A 17,972-nucleotide genomic window follows, 5' to 3' on the forward strand; every position below is an offset into this window, starting at 1 on the left:
CCAACCCCAGCATTAAGCCACTAAGATATTAAAGTTCCTTTATTATCACAGCATATAGCCTAGTCTATACTGATTAATGCCACTTTCAAATTTATGTTTCCACTTCAGACCTCCAGGTACAGGGAAGTCAGAGAATATTGAAGGGATACCTAAGATGTATGTTTTTATAACCCATTTTTTTAAAAAATTGGTCACATCCAGATTTCATGGACACAATTACTATATACACATCATTTTTTAGGGAAGTACACATATTGATTGCTTCCTTTCTTTTTTGGCAATGTAATGTTAATTCATGGACATATTAGACAGCTGCTTAGACTGAAGGTTCAACTTTGAATAACAATTTATTAAAGAAAAGACCTGCTAAAACTATAGCAGAGAGAATAGTGTGATTAGAATTTGACCCATGAAGAAATCCCACAACACTTGGAAACTGCCTGTGCAAGCTGCCAAAGGCTAAACTGTGAATTATGAGAGTGTGGTCAGGTAAATAGTGAATAATAGATTTCTATTACCAGCTACTCAGAGGGTAGATAATCATCAATGGCAACTATCTGCCTTCTTGGACAAAGTTTGGGGTCTGTCTTCATAACCACAGTGGTGGCATTGAATCTGAGCAATGGTTAATATTGAATTTTCCAAAGGTAAATGTAGCCTAGAACTCTAGAGAAGAAGTTCCTTCCTAATTCTTCTGGAAAGTATGTTATCTAAGCTGCTTTCAAAGGCATGTCGGCTCCACCTCCCTCCCATAGAGTAAAACAGCCTACTTTTGCATTCTAAATTACCATGCAGGGCTACCATTACTAACTCAGTTGAGAAACAACCCTGGACACAGAGCCATTCTAAGAAGGAACAGCCACATTGTGTGATGGCTGGAGATGCAAGCATGTTAAGTCCAAAGCAGTTGTTCTCCAACTTTCAATATCCATGCCTATTCAATAAACAAAAATTTTCTTGATATTTCCTACTTCTAAAATAAAGCTATATTACTTTAGGGATATATTAAGGATTGGCCTCCATGTTTTTAAGTTATGCCCTGTCGGGTCCGCCACTGGCTGACCCGAACAGCCCTTGCCTTGCTATCAGTCCCTCCCTTGGTGTCCCTTCTGGTGGGCGGGCGGATTGCCCAGATTCCTCTTTCCCCAGTCCCCATTGGGAGGAGATGGAGGAAGAGAGCCATGAAGAGAGGTGAGCACAGCCACCATGGCCCCAACCAGCCCGTTAAAGAACACTCAGATGCAGCGGGGGTTCTGTTGAGCAGTTCCGTTTATTATCACACAAGCACTCGCTTTTAAAGGCAAATGGGGAAGGGAAGTTTTTACATCCTCCAATCAGCTTAAAGGTTATGAGAGCATGCATCTTGTCTCAATGCCTAGCTATTGCAATCGCGCAGTGTTCACAAGTGCAGAAGTGCATATTTGGCCAATAAGGGCTAAGGCAAGGTTCCCGCAGACACTCCCACCTTACTTCCTCCCGGCGCCATCTCAGGCTGCCACATTAATAGGCCCTTGTGGGCCCATAATGGCGCTGCTTGTAATGTCACTTAAGGTGGTGTTAGTTTTTAAGGCCCGACAATGCCCCAGTAATGACCATTTTATTGTTGACACCTAAACCTGCAATCTACTTCACAAGATCGCTAAATAAGCTAGATGTTCAATAGCTTTAGGCATTGAAAGGAGAACTTTACACTATTAACTTCTCTTTTGATTAGCTGGGAAGTGTTCATGACACTGTCTCATCATTTCAAAATTAGATATTAGATTAGGAAATATCATCTATTTTTTATTACTTAATACTGAATTATTTAGAAACAAAAACTAGAATTTCTACTTCAATCTGCAATTAACATAGTTTCTTTCCATATGTTTATTAAGAAATGACGTGGTGCCCATGATTCCTATTACTCATTTCATTTATTCTATTGTTATTGAAGTATGATATAGATCTTAACTATGATAAAGAGAAATATGTAATAACATGGATAGAAACAAATAGATTGTAAACTTTTTGTCCACCTGATATCTAGACTAGAATGCACTTACCAAAATTTTCTTGCTGAGTAGTTGTCAACACATGTATCTATAAAACTAGTTATATTGGAACAGAAATCAGTTAAGAAACTAATGTTTCTAAAGGCTTTCATAGTTCCTGTCCCTGACTAAAATTTTGCTTTTCTGGTTCTTCTATCGGTTGGGATTTTGGTGATGTTTTCCTAAGAACTCTTTCCCTAAATAAAAAGTGCTCTAACTTAATAGCCTTTAGAGATACAGCAAGAAGTTGTCCATAGAAAGGAGTTATTTTCCTATTAATATGGAATGAACTAATAACTAAAAAGGAATGTGACAAAGTCAAAATGAGAATAGAGACCAAATGCACCAAAAAATTTTAAAAAGTCCGAGGAGGTAAGGTGTGAACTTTGGTGCAGGTTGGCTATACAGAACACCTTGGAAGGTCACATGCAAACTATAGGATAGTAGAAAAGGGCACATGCTGGCATTTAATAGCGATTTACATCAGTTGTTTCATGTAGTCTTCCCAACAACCTGATTAGTATTACTTTCTCCAATATCTACAAAGAAACTGAGGTTCAGAAGGGTTTAAAATTTGCCCCAAATCATTTATATCAATAGTTCTCAAATTTCTCAAATTGCTCTGAGTGCAATAAGATCACTTAGGGCTAAATACAGTAATTCCTTCCCCATAAATTTCCAGTTCAGTGCTTAATCTGTAGTTTTCATAACCTCTCCACAATTTACCCAGAGTTTGAGAAACACTGACTTGGGCAACAAGAGGCAAAGCCAGGATTCCAAATGTATTTTACTGTTTCCACGTAATAACTCTCTAAGTTCTAGCCAAAACTAGCATCAGTAAGAAAATAAAATTGATGTCATTTATAATCTGCTCATTAGAACATTAACATTGGACATGACATTAATTAACCTCGGAATTAGAACTGTCTTCCCTTCAGTTGAAAGGAGAAGTTTTCTTTGAGGTCCAGCATTTATTTTAGGATTCTATTCTACATAAACATTACTACTTTGCTATAGTTTTACATTTAAGTCATCCCAAAGTTATTAGTTGCAATATTGGAGATAAATAGAAAATGCAGCTTATGTTTTGTCCAGGGAAGCAGGAACTGCCATTGATATGATTGCTTGCACCAAGGAGGCTCACAGGAGCTGAAGTCCTGAGGTTTTATGGTTTTACTATTCCCCCAATGCACATATTGAATTCATTAGCACATAGATTTAGAAGCCTGGCTAATCATCAAAGGTAATGTGTAGATGCACTGTGGTCAAGTAAATTCTGCTACCAGAGGTTTCTCTTTTCTCAGTAACTATTTATTAAATTATAATATCTTACCTTTTTCACAGGAGAAAGTGGTCATGCATTTTTCAAACCATTAAAGCACTTTATAACCCCACGATCCCAAAATTGTTCAATCAGAATTTGCAATTTAAGTATATTAGGTCTGGCAAAGATAATTCATATACAAAATAAGAATAAATTTATAAAATCATATTTCTGTACTAAAAATATTTAAATTATTTTTATCCAAAACCAATAGTTTGTTTTAGTCTTTCTTTGAGTTTATAAATCAGAGACCTCATGATTATAAAGTTTGGACTCTATAACTTATAATTCATATATAAATATATACTTTATATATAATTTATAGTTCAAACTCTACAAATTTATAATTAGTATTTAATTCTAAATACAACAAGCATTTATTGCATACTACTATTTGCAGGTTTCACTGTTAGGCATTTTTGGTCTTTCAAAGATGAACAAGAAGATATCCCTATTTTCAGAAAGTTTATAATTCATTGTTTTAGATCAACTTAGGGAAAAAGCAGTACCTAAACAATTAACTGAAAAATTTTTTCAAAAATTGTATGATAAATATTTATAACATGGGTCTAAAACAATTGATACATCCAGGAAATGGTGGGTAAAGAATTAGTATACAAGTACCATAAGTAGAAAAGAATAATGTGCATAAAGAAAAACAGATCTACTTTCATGTAAAACAGTAGGAGAGTTTACTTCTAAAATGTCAACATGTAAGAGTAATTGCTGTGGTTTGAATGTCCCCTCAAGCTTATGTTGGAACTTAACCCTCAACATGGTGGTGGAAGGAGGGGCCTTTAGTAGGTGATTGGATCTGGATCATTAGGAGTGTGCCCTCATGAATGGATTGATCTATTCATAGGGAAATGTGTTGATCATTTAATGGGTTGTCAAGGGTGTGGTTCTGATGGCTTTATAAGAAGAGCAGGTGAGAAGGTTAGCTCTCTCTCGCTCCTGCTGTCTTCGTCATGTAATACCCTGCCTTGCCACAGGACTCTACATAGAGTCCCCCCACCCCCCGCAAAGAATAAGGCCCTCACCAGATGCACCTAAAGCATGGACTTCCCAACCTCTAAAACTGTAAGAAATAAATTTTGTTTCCTTATAAGTTACCCCTTTTCAGGTGTTCTGTTATAAGCAAAAGACAAGAGACTAAAATAGCGATGTTCAAAAAAGCTGTACTGACAAATCCCCATGAGAAATAAAAGTGAAAAATATCCAAATTATTTGAGAAACTGATTGTCGATGAAGCAGTCCTTTGCTGTTGATTGCTGTGAATCGTTCTGTTTTCACAATTTAGTGGGACAACAGAAAAGCCGTCTTTGGTAGAGCTGGGTTCTAGTTCCATCTTGTCAGTAGATATCAGATCTAAATACTACAACATATATGAGTTTTAGCTTTCTTTTCCATAAAGTGGTGTGGGCAAAGGAAAGATAGGGGGTAGAATGAGAGGAGAAGAAATTTCAGTTCCAAGATTATGTAACGTGGCATTACATAGACATATGGGACAGAATAGGACAGAAAAAGAAAGTAGAGAATACCACGATCAGGGCATTGTGCACAGGCCATAGAACAGGGAAGCAGAGAAAAAGTTTGCTGTGTGATATCCCATGGAGGAAGCAGGATTTAAATCAGTGTTATAACAGGACTCTTAATAGTTTGGGGAGAAATGCAAAGGAAAAAGCATGAGGAGAAACAAAGAGGCAAAGTGTATGTTTTGGCAATTGCAGTGGTTCAATTTGGCTTAATAAGAGGGAATTTATAGGGAGGTAGAAGAGAAAAAGCTAGTCGAGATTCAACGTGGCCATAAGATGCATATCTTATGGTTGAGGACTATTTAAGCTTCCTTTTTAATGAGCATATGTGTGATTTAGGGTGTAATCCCACTTATGTGGCTCTAGTGTTATATATTTTAGTCTAGACCTGTGGTCCCCACAGCCAATCAATCATGGCTCTTTCCCACCCAGTTTCTCTAAATCCATCTCAATACAGGCAGCCATTACCCTGCAAGCATATGGGCAGCAAAGTCAAAACCTATTTTCTATTTTAACTTTTGAGAAATTAACCTGATAGCTGAGGTTGAATGGAGCCAGAGTTGTATCATTGGACTGGGAACCTGGGGAATAAAGGATAAGAACCAATACAGAGGCTTTGCTACCTACAATTGCATAATTGTACAATTATATGCTAATTATATCATACTACAATTGTGATATTTTGGTGCTGGTTTTTCATTTCATCTTCCCAATGTGTAACAAACCTGTGGCTCTCTCCTACCACTCGGGAATCAGGTCTGACATTCTTGCCATTGGAGACAAAGTTGTTGTACTCAGTGACTCAAGTCCTTTTGCCCTTGATTTACAGAAAGAAAAAGAAGGTTTCACCATGTGTATGTGAGGGCTTACTAGACAAAAGTGCTCACATATTGAAGGTGCAGAAGCAGCCTTCACCTTCATCTGAACTGAACCTTCAGTTTTCTATGAGGCTATCACTAGGTAATTTTGGTACATTAAAGCCCCAAAAAGCTATATGTGGTGCTATACTTTCTAATTGATTTTAATACCCATACTTGAGTTTGTTTTACTGCCAGGCCATGAAATAAAAGTTTAGAATTTAAGTAGGAACTACAACTGATGTACAACCACCAGCTAAGTTGGGAATATGGTCAAATGTCAGTGAACTAAACTTATTTTTATCTTATGCCTTTGTTTGGGAAATACAGTGAGAAGAAAAGAAAAAAAAAGCACCATGCCATAGGCTGTACCTGTTTTTCAAAAGTGAATGATCAGGTTCAAAAGGCTTAAATAGCAGATGTGAAGCAAGATGCTCTGATACGAATCATCCCTATGGGAAATAAACTATAACCGGTATCCTCAGGGTGAAAGGAGACTGTATGGGTTTGAATGGTATTTGCTGAAGCAAGGTCATCATGGCTAAATAGCAATTTAGGATGCATAACAGTCAGTAGAGACATTTGGTCCTTGGTTGTCTGTAAATTAAGGTATTAAATTTGTAACATACTGTTTTTAATTCAGTTAAAATATAATTGTGTTTACTCAATCAGAGTTGTTGGACAATGTAATTTCTGAGTTCTAATCTGTTTTTTAAAAAGGCAGAGCAAGCATTGATTGTCCTCATTAAAGTTTGAACAGCAGCTATAAAAGCAGCATGATGGAGCTAAACATCAGCTTAAGGAGAAAAAAGAAGGGAAATGATGGAACCAAGAGAGGGAACAAGGAGGGAAGCTCGAATTTTCTCACCTGTTTTGAGTCACTCTCTTAGTCCATTTGTACTACTGTTACAGAATACCTGCAACTAAGGAATTTATAAAGAATGGAGATTTACTTCTTATGGTTCTGGAGCCTGGGAAGTCCAAGGTCGAGGGACCTGCATCTGGCTAGGGCCTTCTTGCTATGTCATCACATAGCAGAAGGCAGAAGGGCAAGAGAGCATGAAAGAGAGGGGGGGGGTTAGAGAGAGAGAGAGAGAAAGAGAGAGAGAGAGAGAGAGAGAAGGTCAATCTCATCCTTTTATCAGGAACCCACTCTCAGGATAACTAACCCACTCCCCCGATAAAGACATGAATCCATTCATGAGGGGAGGCCCCTAGTGCCTTAATCACCTCTTAAAGGTCTCACTTCTCAACACTGTTCTATTGGGGATTAAGTTTCTAGCACATAGACTTTGGGGAACACATTCAAACCAAAGCAGTCTCCCACTTGGGTTATTTGCTTTGGGGTAAAAGGACTCTTCAAAATGAGCATGTGACAAGATAAAGCACGGCAAAGTTGCTGACAGCTAGAAGAATTTATCTTAAATGTTCCAAAGGCAGCATTAGGGAGAGCAGAGATTCCTAGGGGTCTGCAAGCAGGAGAGGTACTAGGGTAAACATGTAGGAAAAGCACCACATAAGTTTAGAAAATTAGAAAAAAGGAAAAATAAGTGCAGTATGCTGGAAAGAACTGGAAGACTGTGAAACAAATTTTAATTTGAATGCTTTTCTTCATCTATCATTCAAAACATTTTTAAAATTTATTTTATTATGACCTGGTGATTTGATATTCTCCATTTTCACTAAATATAATCTCTGAATTAGTAAGTGAAACAGTAACGGTTTTGGCCTGTTGTGTTACTATGCAGTTAGACAGACGACTAGTCAATAGTCCAGGATGAATGGAATATTATTGCTCATAATAACTTTAGGGTCTCACGGACAGTTAATGGCCTTTGGAAGGAAATACTACTCAAGCCTCAAATTCTAGCTGAGCTCTGCATGCTATAAGGGCAGGAGAACTTCGACCAGATGAGTCCCTTTCACAAGCACATGTCATGCTGTGTGGATCCGGCTGTGGAAACAGTCTGCCAATCTTATCTTCAGAAACACATAGTCGGTGTTCAGCCAATAATGAATGTCAAAATAATGCTTAGCTTCCCTTTGGGTGATTCAAAGGGCTCTGGCCAGAAAATAGGCATAATAACGTTTCTGGTATGTTTCTCATTAATTGTCCTTCAAACTGAGAGAGGTATTTTCAGAAGATTGTTTGCTTCTGCTGAAAGATCAGGGAGCAGCAAACAGTGTGAAAAATACAGAATTGGACAAATCATTAAGAGTGATATAGTACACAATGAAAATGTAAGTCCAATTTTGGCACTGGCATCTGAGAAATGCTTCTGTATATCTACTATATTACAGTAGTTAACTGCTATGGCACTTCTGAGAATCCATGTGCAAAGTCAACATTTACGTACACAGATGCTCCTAGACTTATGATGGGATTACACCCAATAAGTCCATAGTAGATTGAAAATATCATGTTGAAAATGCCTTTAATATACCTAATCTACCGAATGTCATAGTTTATCCTAGACTACCTTAAATGAGCTCAGAACACTTACATTAGCCTACAGTTAGACAAAATCATCTGGCACCACAGTACACTGTAGGGTATCGGCTGCTTACCCTGTTATTGCATGACTGAGTAGGAGCTGTGGCTTGCTGTTGCTGCTCAGCATCACTATAGGGTATCTTATTGCATATCACTAGCCCGGGAAAAGATCAAAATTCAAACTTTGAAGCACAGGTACTACTGAATGTGTATTGCTTTTGCACCATCGTAAAGTGGAAAAATTGTAAGTTGGACCATCATAAATCAGGGACTGTCTGTAATGAGTCACATGCTTCTTCTTTTTCCCTTTACCCAATCAAACTTTTAGCCCTAACTCAAAGCAAAGAAGAAAAGCCCCCAAAGTCCAGGATCAGAGAAGTGGAGATAGGAAATGGGACAATCCTTGCACGGACATATGGGGAGAGTACTCAAAGAGCTACATGTGAAAGGGAGAAGTTGGTGGATAAAGGTCCCATCCCAGTTTTGTTTGCTATCCTACCTCCCTTCCAGACAAAACAAAAATGTTGGTAAAGAGATGGTCGTGATAAAATATGTCATTAAGGAAAGTAGATGCAGGCTTGAGAGATGAAACACCACTTCGCAGCAAGGAACATGAGAGTGAGTAATGAATGGCTGGCAAACTTCTAGTGACATAACCATGGCAGAGAAGGACTAGCCTCTGAAAGCTGAGGCCGGACGGAACTGAGACCAGGAGATAAAGACGGTAAAGTCTTAAAAAAAGTATTTTCTCCAAAACTTCCTCTGCAGGGGTAATTTAAAACAAGCTGTTAGTGATGAAAAGGTGTTCCAGAGGAGTATATATTTCACCGATTCCTCTGGTTTCTTTGTTCCGAGGAAATGTTTAAAAAGTTTTTTCCCATAGATCTCAGTATTCCCCTTTCACCTTTATAACTGGGCTCATGTTGTTTTATGCTGATTTTAATGGGGTTTTGTTTTATTGTAACTATTTTTTAATTGTAAAAGATCTCAAATCCTTTCTGGGAATTGACAGGGTATAAATTATTATTTTTTTAATTTAATTCTGTACAAGCTCAGTACTTCTTAGATTTTGTAAATTAGAGGAAATAGAGATGAAAATAAATACACATAGATACTTTATTTTAATCTCTATTATATATTACGATTTTATATATCTGTATAAAATATATACATATATTTATATTAAATACAAATATATATATTCAATGACAGGAAAAGGATGGATGTGTGATTCTTTAAAAAAAACAGTTTAATGAATCAATTATTTGTTTAAGGTTAGCAACTGTCTTCACATGAAACTTACTTTGAGGAAATATGTGTAATGCTCCTAAAACAAAAATTGGTAGTGTTTACAATAATTCAGAATCTCAGAAAGAGTATGAAGAACAATAATGCAAAATTTGTAAAACTGGAGGAAAATAGAGATATTAATACAAAAGCTGTCTTCATGTCAGTGGAATAAAGTCCCTGCATGCTAAAACTTTCACTGATTATACACATTCAGAAGCTTGTGGGATGAAAGTTTCCTTACTACAAAAATTACGTAGAAGAGTTTGTGCTTTACTTTGCCAAGGCAGATGCACCAATTTGGAAAAGAAAAATGGATGAAAAAGTAGTAATAGGAAATGGAGAGAATAAACCTGCTGTAATACTGCTGACTCTTTGTAAGCTCCCTATGAGCCAAGCACCTTTTTGTGTGCTTCACGTGAATTTACTTGTTAAAAATCCCAGCTGCCTTGTGACACAGGCTCAGAAAGGTTATGTTGTTTGTTGCAGGCCATGCACTCATCAGAGGCAGAGCCAAGATTCAAACTCTAGTTACCTGACTCTACAATTTACCTTTACTGTAAAGTACTTAAAGAAATGAGCAGGAATGGAAAAATGACAAAATGGAGGAACAGACCAGTCTTCCTATTCTAACAAAGTTCATTAATAGAAAAGCTTATAAAGGAAACAAGATTGAGGAGATTATGAATGAAATATGCAGTTGTACATCTTGGGGTACCTAATTTACTAATTAATATTCATTGAATATCTAACGTTTTCAAGACACAATGCCAGCCATTGAGGATGGTGAAAGTAATTTGTCTGTTTATTTGACTTTTTCTCTTTACAAGAAGATCCTTCAGTGACACCCCGATGCTTCAGAAAAAAAAAATTAAATCCTTGGTTTGACATCAAGGCCCTTTGTGATCGAGTCTTACTCTATGACAGTGCTCTTTTAGCCTGTTCTTAAAACATTCTGAAATAGTCACAGGTCATCTTTTAAGTCTTGGAGAATTATTATAGGCTGTTTCCCTTGACAAACATGTTTCTTTCCCGCCACTTTTTAATCTGGCTAAAAGAAACCCTTCTTAAACCTTCAACTTAAACACATTTTTTTGAAGTCTTGTCTGACAAATGCAGGTCTGTTCTCACAGTCTTTCACATTATCATTATAAGTTTATTTCTCTCCACCACTAAAATTTAAAATTCTTTTAGTCAGGTACTATGCCTTCTATCTTTTTTTCCCCAGCATTAAGCCTGGTCATAGGAGCCATAGAAAGATATTTGTGTTAATTCTTAGATGAATGGCTTATTTTAAATTGCTAGCATATGTAGCACATATAATAGTTATCAAATTTAAATACAATAGAAAACCAGAAGACAAATAAAATAGCAATATTTGACTTTGCTATCATCTGAATATTTGACCCCTCCAAATTTCATGTGGAACTTAATTCCCAATATGGTATACTTAAAAGGTGATTGGATTATGAGGACTATGCTCTCATGAATGGATTAATCCAGTCATGGAGTAATGGGTTAATGGATTAATAGGTTATCAGGGAATAGACTGGTGGCTATATGAAAAGAGCAAGTGAACATATAAAAGTATTCCAGCCATTCTCACCTTGTGATAGCCTGTGTCATCTAGGGACTCTGCAAAGAAATCCCACCCAGAAGAAAGCCCTCACCCGATGTGCTCCCTGGACCTTGGACTTCCCCACTCCCAAACTGTAAGAAATAAATTTAATTTTCTTTTTAAATTGCCAAGTTTCAGGTATTCTGTTATCAGCAACAGAAAACAGACATACAGACATTTTTGAAATGTCTTCTTTTTGAAATGTCCCTTTCTCATTTCACAAAGGATTTGAAGCATCTTACAAAAATGTTTTAATACAAAAGATAAAATATATAATTAAAGGAGCCATTACAAATAGGAAATAATCAAATCTGGGGCTGAATAAGCACAGTAAAAATGCATGCTATACTGTAGTATAGAGTGAGGAATGAGAATCCACAAATATGGTCTACAGTGACCAAAACAGGATCTGTTGCCAGATTCATAGGGGCCATAATATGAAGACAAATTAGTATTTCAGCATAAGCAGAGCTATTCTAGATTGGTAAACCAGAGGGAAATTTCTTCCTTGGTCCCTCATAAAGAGACTCTGTGTGATAAAGAGTTCAAAGTTTTCCTATGCTAAGGTATTTCACATAGCTCTCTCAAATAAAGTCTTTCAATGCAGGTCAATGGCCTAACACTAAAGCATAATTCAGTAAAAGTAAACCTAAGAGGGGTCAGAATAATACTGGCCAACACAATACATAGAGCTTTGATGATCATACACAACCCAAAGGTAATGTTCAGGACAGACAGAAGAGCATGTGTTACAAAACCTTCAGGAAATATTCCATAAATGTTATATCTCAAAATCGGCATTTAATAACAGCCCAACAGCAGGAAATTCAAGTTTATATTATTTGACAAGGACCTAAAAATGAGAACTTCTGTTCTTCTGATTAAAGTACATTCATATCTATCGTCAACCAATTGAGAATGGTAAGCATCAAATAAAACATCTAATGAAAAATTTTGCCTGAGCACATGGCCAAAAAAATGCCTTTAGCAAGTACACTTGCTGAATTTTTAATTTTTTTTCCTTAAAAATTAGTCCTGGGTCTATGTCAGCAAATAGAAAATTTAAAAACTAGCAAAAAGTGTTCTAAAACAAGCCATCATCAAAGAAACTCTGATAGTTTCTTAAAATGAATATTATTAATAAACAACAACAGTATTTTAAAAAGTGTGTGTGTGTGTGTGTGTGTGTGTGTGTATGTGTGAATAGTCTGTACAGAATTTCTAATGGAAAAAATATCTTCCTGGTATATCCTCCAAGATGAATGAGTTACAAACTAAAATCCTATTTATTTTGAAATCATGTTGGAAAAGTATATCTGAAAAATGAGAAAATTTTCGTTTTAAAGTATCTAAAATTGTGTCTTATTTTTAGTAAGAATATAGAAATTCCTGAAGGATTGTCTCTGTAACACCAAGAAAATCAGGGATGTGCAGCTCTCTCAACTTTTGGGAGAAGCATTTCCAGTAGCCCAAGTTCTGACCTCTAATGACAGTAACAAGATCATCTGTTAGAAACAAAAGACATATATCCTGGGGAATGTGCACAATCTGAGAGAACATTCTACCAAAACCCACATGGTGGCCAACTGATAGTACCAGGACCAGAATGCAAGTGCAGTGAACATTTATGTGTTACTTTCTCAATGTCTTTTTCTCCTTTTCCCACCTAACAGAACTTTCACTTTCCCAGCTACACAGATGGAATGGGCCATAATTGGTCAAAGCCAATTATTGCAGTCCATTTCTTTGGCAACAATTCTTGGTACAGTATCAAAAACAATGAGCTACAGGGAAGTAATATTTCTACACTAGGCAAAATTATAAGATGGCCCCCATGATCTCTCAGGCTTATGTTACATTATACAGGAGTAGGGATTTTTCCAATGTAACCAAGGTTACTAATCAGACTAGCTTTAAGGTAGGAAGATTATCTGGGTCTACCCAACTAAATTTGCATGAGCCCTTTAAAAGAAAAATGTTTTCTCAAGCTGGTAGCATAAAAAGAATTTGGAGAGGCATGAGATGGGTTTAACATGTTGTTCCTGGCTTGAAAATGGAGGGGATCATGTGGTAAGGAATATGGGTGGACTCTAAGAGATGAGAACAGTTGACATCTAGCAACAAAATGGAAACCTCAGTGCAACAACCCCAAGGAACTTAATTCTTAAAATAAGAAGAATTACCTTGGACAATAACTTTTTTTCCAGAGTTACCAAATGAGAATTCAGTTGGGCAGACATCTTGATTTCAGTCTTGTAAAACCCAGAACAGAGAACCTAGTAACTCCTTGTTGAGTGTCTGGCCTATAGAAACTATGGGATAATAAATTTTCATTATTTAATCCTTTGGTCTGTGGCAATTTGTCACATAGCAATAGGAAAGTACATTTCTAGAGGTGAATTAAATAGCCCTGGATGCTTATGGCAGCCATCTGTCAAACATGAGGGAACATTCTATTAAGAATTCCACCAACAGCACAGAAGAAGAGCAAATAAATAGAATGAGAAAAAGAATAACTTTGGTACCTATGCAATATTATTAAACCTTTCCTGATACTTGCATACTTTTGGAACTTTTCAGTATAAGAGTTAAAATGTTCCATTTGTTGCTTATAGAGTCAGAGTTTGGATTTCTGTTGCTTGTGCTTAAAAATACTCCAGTGGATTCACTAAATTTTTTGACTCCTAGATCACATGACTTTGTTCACAACGACATTGGCTAGAAAATAATGTTTTTATCCTTGAGTTTCAGTTTCTATAAACATATGACTTACTGCAATAACTATTATAAATATGTGGAATAAAGTAAGGAAAAATACAGACAAGATAAAACATGGGTATTTCAGAAAAGATATGTAAACTTGAATGTTGGGTCCACCACCAGCTGACCTGAATAGCCCTTGCCTTGCTATCAGTCTCTCCCTTGGTGTCCCTTCTGGTGGGCGGGCAGATTGCCCAGATTCCTCTTTCCCTGGTCCCCATTGGGATGAGACAGAGGAAGAGAGCCATGAAGAGAGGTGAGCACAGCTGCCAGCCCCAACCAGCCCATTAAAGAACACTCAGACGCGGCGGGGATTCTGTCAAGCAGTTTCGTTTATTATCACACAAGCACTTGCTTTTAAAGGAAAATGGGGAAGGGAGGTTTTTACATCCTCCAATCAGCTTAAAAGTTACGAGAGCATGCATCCTGTCTCAATGCCTAGCTATTGCAATCACACAGTGTTCACTAGTGCGGAAGCACATATTCAGCCAATAAGGGCTAAGGCAAGGTTCCCGCAGACACTCCCACCCTACTTCCTCCCAGTGCCATCTTAGGCTGCCACATTAATATGCCCTTGTGGGCCCATAATGGCACCGCTTGTAATGTCACTTAAGGTGGCGTTAGTTTTTAAGGCCCAACACTAGAAGAATATAAATTGAAATTTTAATTTTGCTAAATAAAATATCTGAAAAGTTGAATATATTGATGGCTTAATAGCATACAGGATAAAGCAAAAAAATTAGTTTGCTAAAAGATAGGTCAATAGACATTATCCAAATTGAAATACAAAAGGGGAAAAACTAATATACAATATAAACAGAACAAAGTTTTAGAGTGACACTGTCAAATGATTTAGGGGAGATAAAATTACTCACAAAAAATATTTGAAGAGATGATGATTGAGAAAATTCCAATTTTAATAAATGACATCAATTCACATATTCTTGATAGTCAGCAAATACCATGCAAGTTAAGAATTTTAAAAAGATGTATATCTACACATACTAGAGTAAAACTATTAATAACCAAATATAAATAGAAAGGCTTCAAAACACTCAAAGAAAGATAATACCTAGTATGTGCAGGAAAACAACAGGAATGACAGCAGACTTGTTGCCAGAAAAATGAAAGATAGAAAATAATGGAATATATTTCCAGCACCGAAGAGAAAAAGAAAAATCTCCTCTTTCATTTATGATTTTATTTATTTGAGTCTTATCTCTTTTCTTCTTAGTCTAGCTAAGGGCTTGCCATTTTTTTCTTTTCTTTTTAGAAAAGCAATACTTAATTTTTTTCTTTCTTTTTTAAAATTTTCTATTTGATTTATTTTTGTTTTGATCTTCATTATTTTCTACCATCTGCTAACTTTGGGATTAGTTTATTCTTCTATTTCTAGTTCCTTGAGGTGTAATGTTAGATTGTTTATTTGAAATCTTTTTCATTTTAAATGTAAGCTTTTATCAATATAAACTTTTATCATAGAACTTTCTTTTGTTGTGTTCCAAAACTTTTGGTATGTCATATTTTTTATATTTGTCTTGAGTTGGTTTTTTTAATTGTTTTAATTTTCTTTTTGACCCAATGGTTGTTCAAGAATGTGTTGTTTAGTTTCTATGCATTTGTGAATCATTTCATTTTCTTGATGCTATTAATTTCCAGTTTTATTCCATGCAGTTAGAAAAGAAAAGATACATAGTAAGATATCAATCTTCTTAAATTTGCTAAGACTTGTTTTGTGACCTAGCATGTAATCTATCCTGGAGAATGTTCTGTGAAAAGAATTTGTATTCTTTTCAGGTTAGGTAGAAAGTTCTGTATATACTTGTTAGGTCCATTTATTCTCTAGTACTGTTAAAACTCACAGTTGGTTTACTGATTTTCTGTCTGGATATTCTGTTCACTATTGAAAGTAGGATACTGAAGTTTCTTACTATCATCATATTGCTATCTAATTCTCCTTTAAGTTCTGTCAATATTTGCATATACACTTAGGTGCTCTGATGTTAGATGCATATATATTTACAATTGTTAGATCTTCCTGTTGAATTTACCCTTTTGTCATTATATAATAACCTTCTTTATTTCTAGAGCTTTTGATTTTATTTTGTCTGTTATAAGTGTAGCCACTCCTGCTTTCTTTGTGTTAATTATCATTTGTGTTGAATACCTTTTTCTGTCTTGTCACTTTCAGGCTGTATGTGTCCTTGAGTCTAAAGTAAAATGAAAAAATAAATAAATAAAATAGAAGATATTACAATGGATGCCTGGAAAATATAAAGGATCATAAAGGACTATTATGAACAATTGTATGCCTACAAATTGAATAACACAAAAATGGCTAAAGTTTTAGAAACATTCAACCTACCAAGACTGGACTGAATCAAGATTCAATGCAACTCCTATCAAAATTCCCATGGAATTTTTCACAGATAATTTTTTTAAATCCTAACATGTGTATAGAAACATAAAGGCTCTGAATAACCAAAACAACATAGAAAAAACAACAAAATTGGAGGCATCATGCTTCCTGATTTTAAATTATGCTACAAAGGTATTGTGATCAAAATGGTATGGTGCTGGGGGGCCGGCCCGGTGGCTCACTGCTACAGTGCGCCGCTTGGGAGCGTGGCGGCGCTCCCGCCGAGGGTTCGGATCCCACATACAGACCGGTTCCCGCTCACTGGCTGAGCGAGGTGCGGGCGCGGCACCGAGGGTTGCGATCCCATTGCCAGTCCCGGTCCGGTGCAGGCGTGACACTGAGGGTTGCGATCCGTTGCTGGACACGAAAAAAAGACAAAAAGAAAAAAAAAATGGTATGGTGCTGGCATAAAAATAGACATACAGACCAGTGGAATAGAATACAAGGGCCAGAAATCAAGCAATGCATATACTGTCAACTAATTTTTGACAGGGTTACCAAGAATGCATGATGGGGAAAAATAAACTCTTCAAAAAATGATGTTAGGAAAACTGGATATCCACATACAAAAATAACAAAATTAGGGCCGGCCCGGTGGCGCACTGGAGAGTGCGTCGCTTGGGAGCACAGCGGCGCTCCCGCCGAGGGTTCGGATCCCACATACAGACCGGTTCCCGCTCACTGGCTGAGCGCGGTGCGGGCGCAACACTGAGGGTTGCGATCTCATTGCCGGTCCCTGGTACGGGAGCGACACCGAGGGTTGTGATCCCATACTGGTCAGTAAAAAAGACAAAAAGAAAAAAAATAAAAATAACAAAATTAGACCCTTATTTTACATCATACACAAAAATCAGTTCAAAATGGTTTAAAAATTGTAATGTAAGCTTGAAACCATTAAACTCCTAGAAGAAAACATAGAGAACAATTCTCTTGATATTGGTCTTGGCGACAATTTTTTGGATATGACAACAAAACCATGGGTAACAAAAGCAAAAATAATCAAGTGGGAATGCATTAAAATAAAAATCTGCATAGAAAAGGAAACAATCAATGAAATAAAAGGCAACCCATGGAGTGGAAGAAAATATCTATGAACCATATGTCTAAAAATGAATTAATATCCAAAATGTACTAAAAAAACTCATTCAGGTCAACAACAAAAAGACTAAGCTGGTTTAAAAATTGGCAAAGGTCTTGAATAAACATTTTTTCAGAAAAGGCATACAGATGGCCAACAGATAAATGAAGATGTATGCAGCATTATTAATTATCAAGGAAATGCAAATCAAAATTACAATGAAATATCATATCATAACTGTTAGGATGGCTATTATGAAAAAGACAAGCGTTGGTAAGTATGTGGAGAAAAGGGAAACCTTGCATACTGCTGGTGAGAATGTAAATTAGTACAGCCGTTATGGAAAACAGTATGGAAGTTTCTCAAAAAATTAAAAATGGAACTACCATATAATTCAGCAATCCCTCTTCTGAATACATATCTAAAAGATATGAGATCAGTATTTTAAGGAGATATCTACACTCCCATGTTCACTGCAGTGTTATTTACAATAGGCAAGATATAGAAACAAACCATATCTATTGATGTCTGAATGAATAAAGAAATTGTGTGTGTGCATGTGCATGT

This window comes from Galeopterus variegatus, unplaced genomic scaffold (genome assembly GCF_000696425.1).
Source record: "Galeopterus variegatus unplaced genomic scaffold, G_variegatus-3.0.2 Scaffold350, whole genome shotgun sequence".
Classification (NCBI taxonomy): domain Eukaryota; kingdom Metazoa; phylum Chordata; class Mammalia; order Dermoptera; family Cynocephalidae; genus Galeopterus; species Galeopterus variegatus.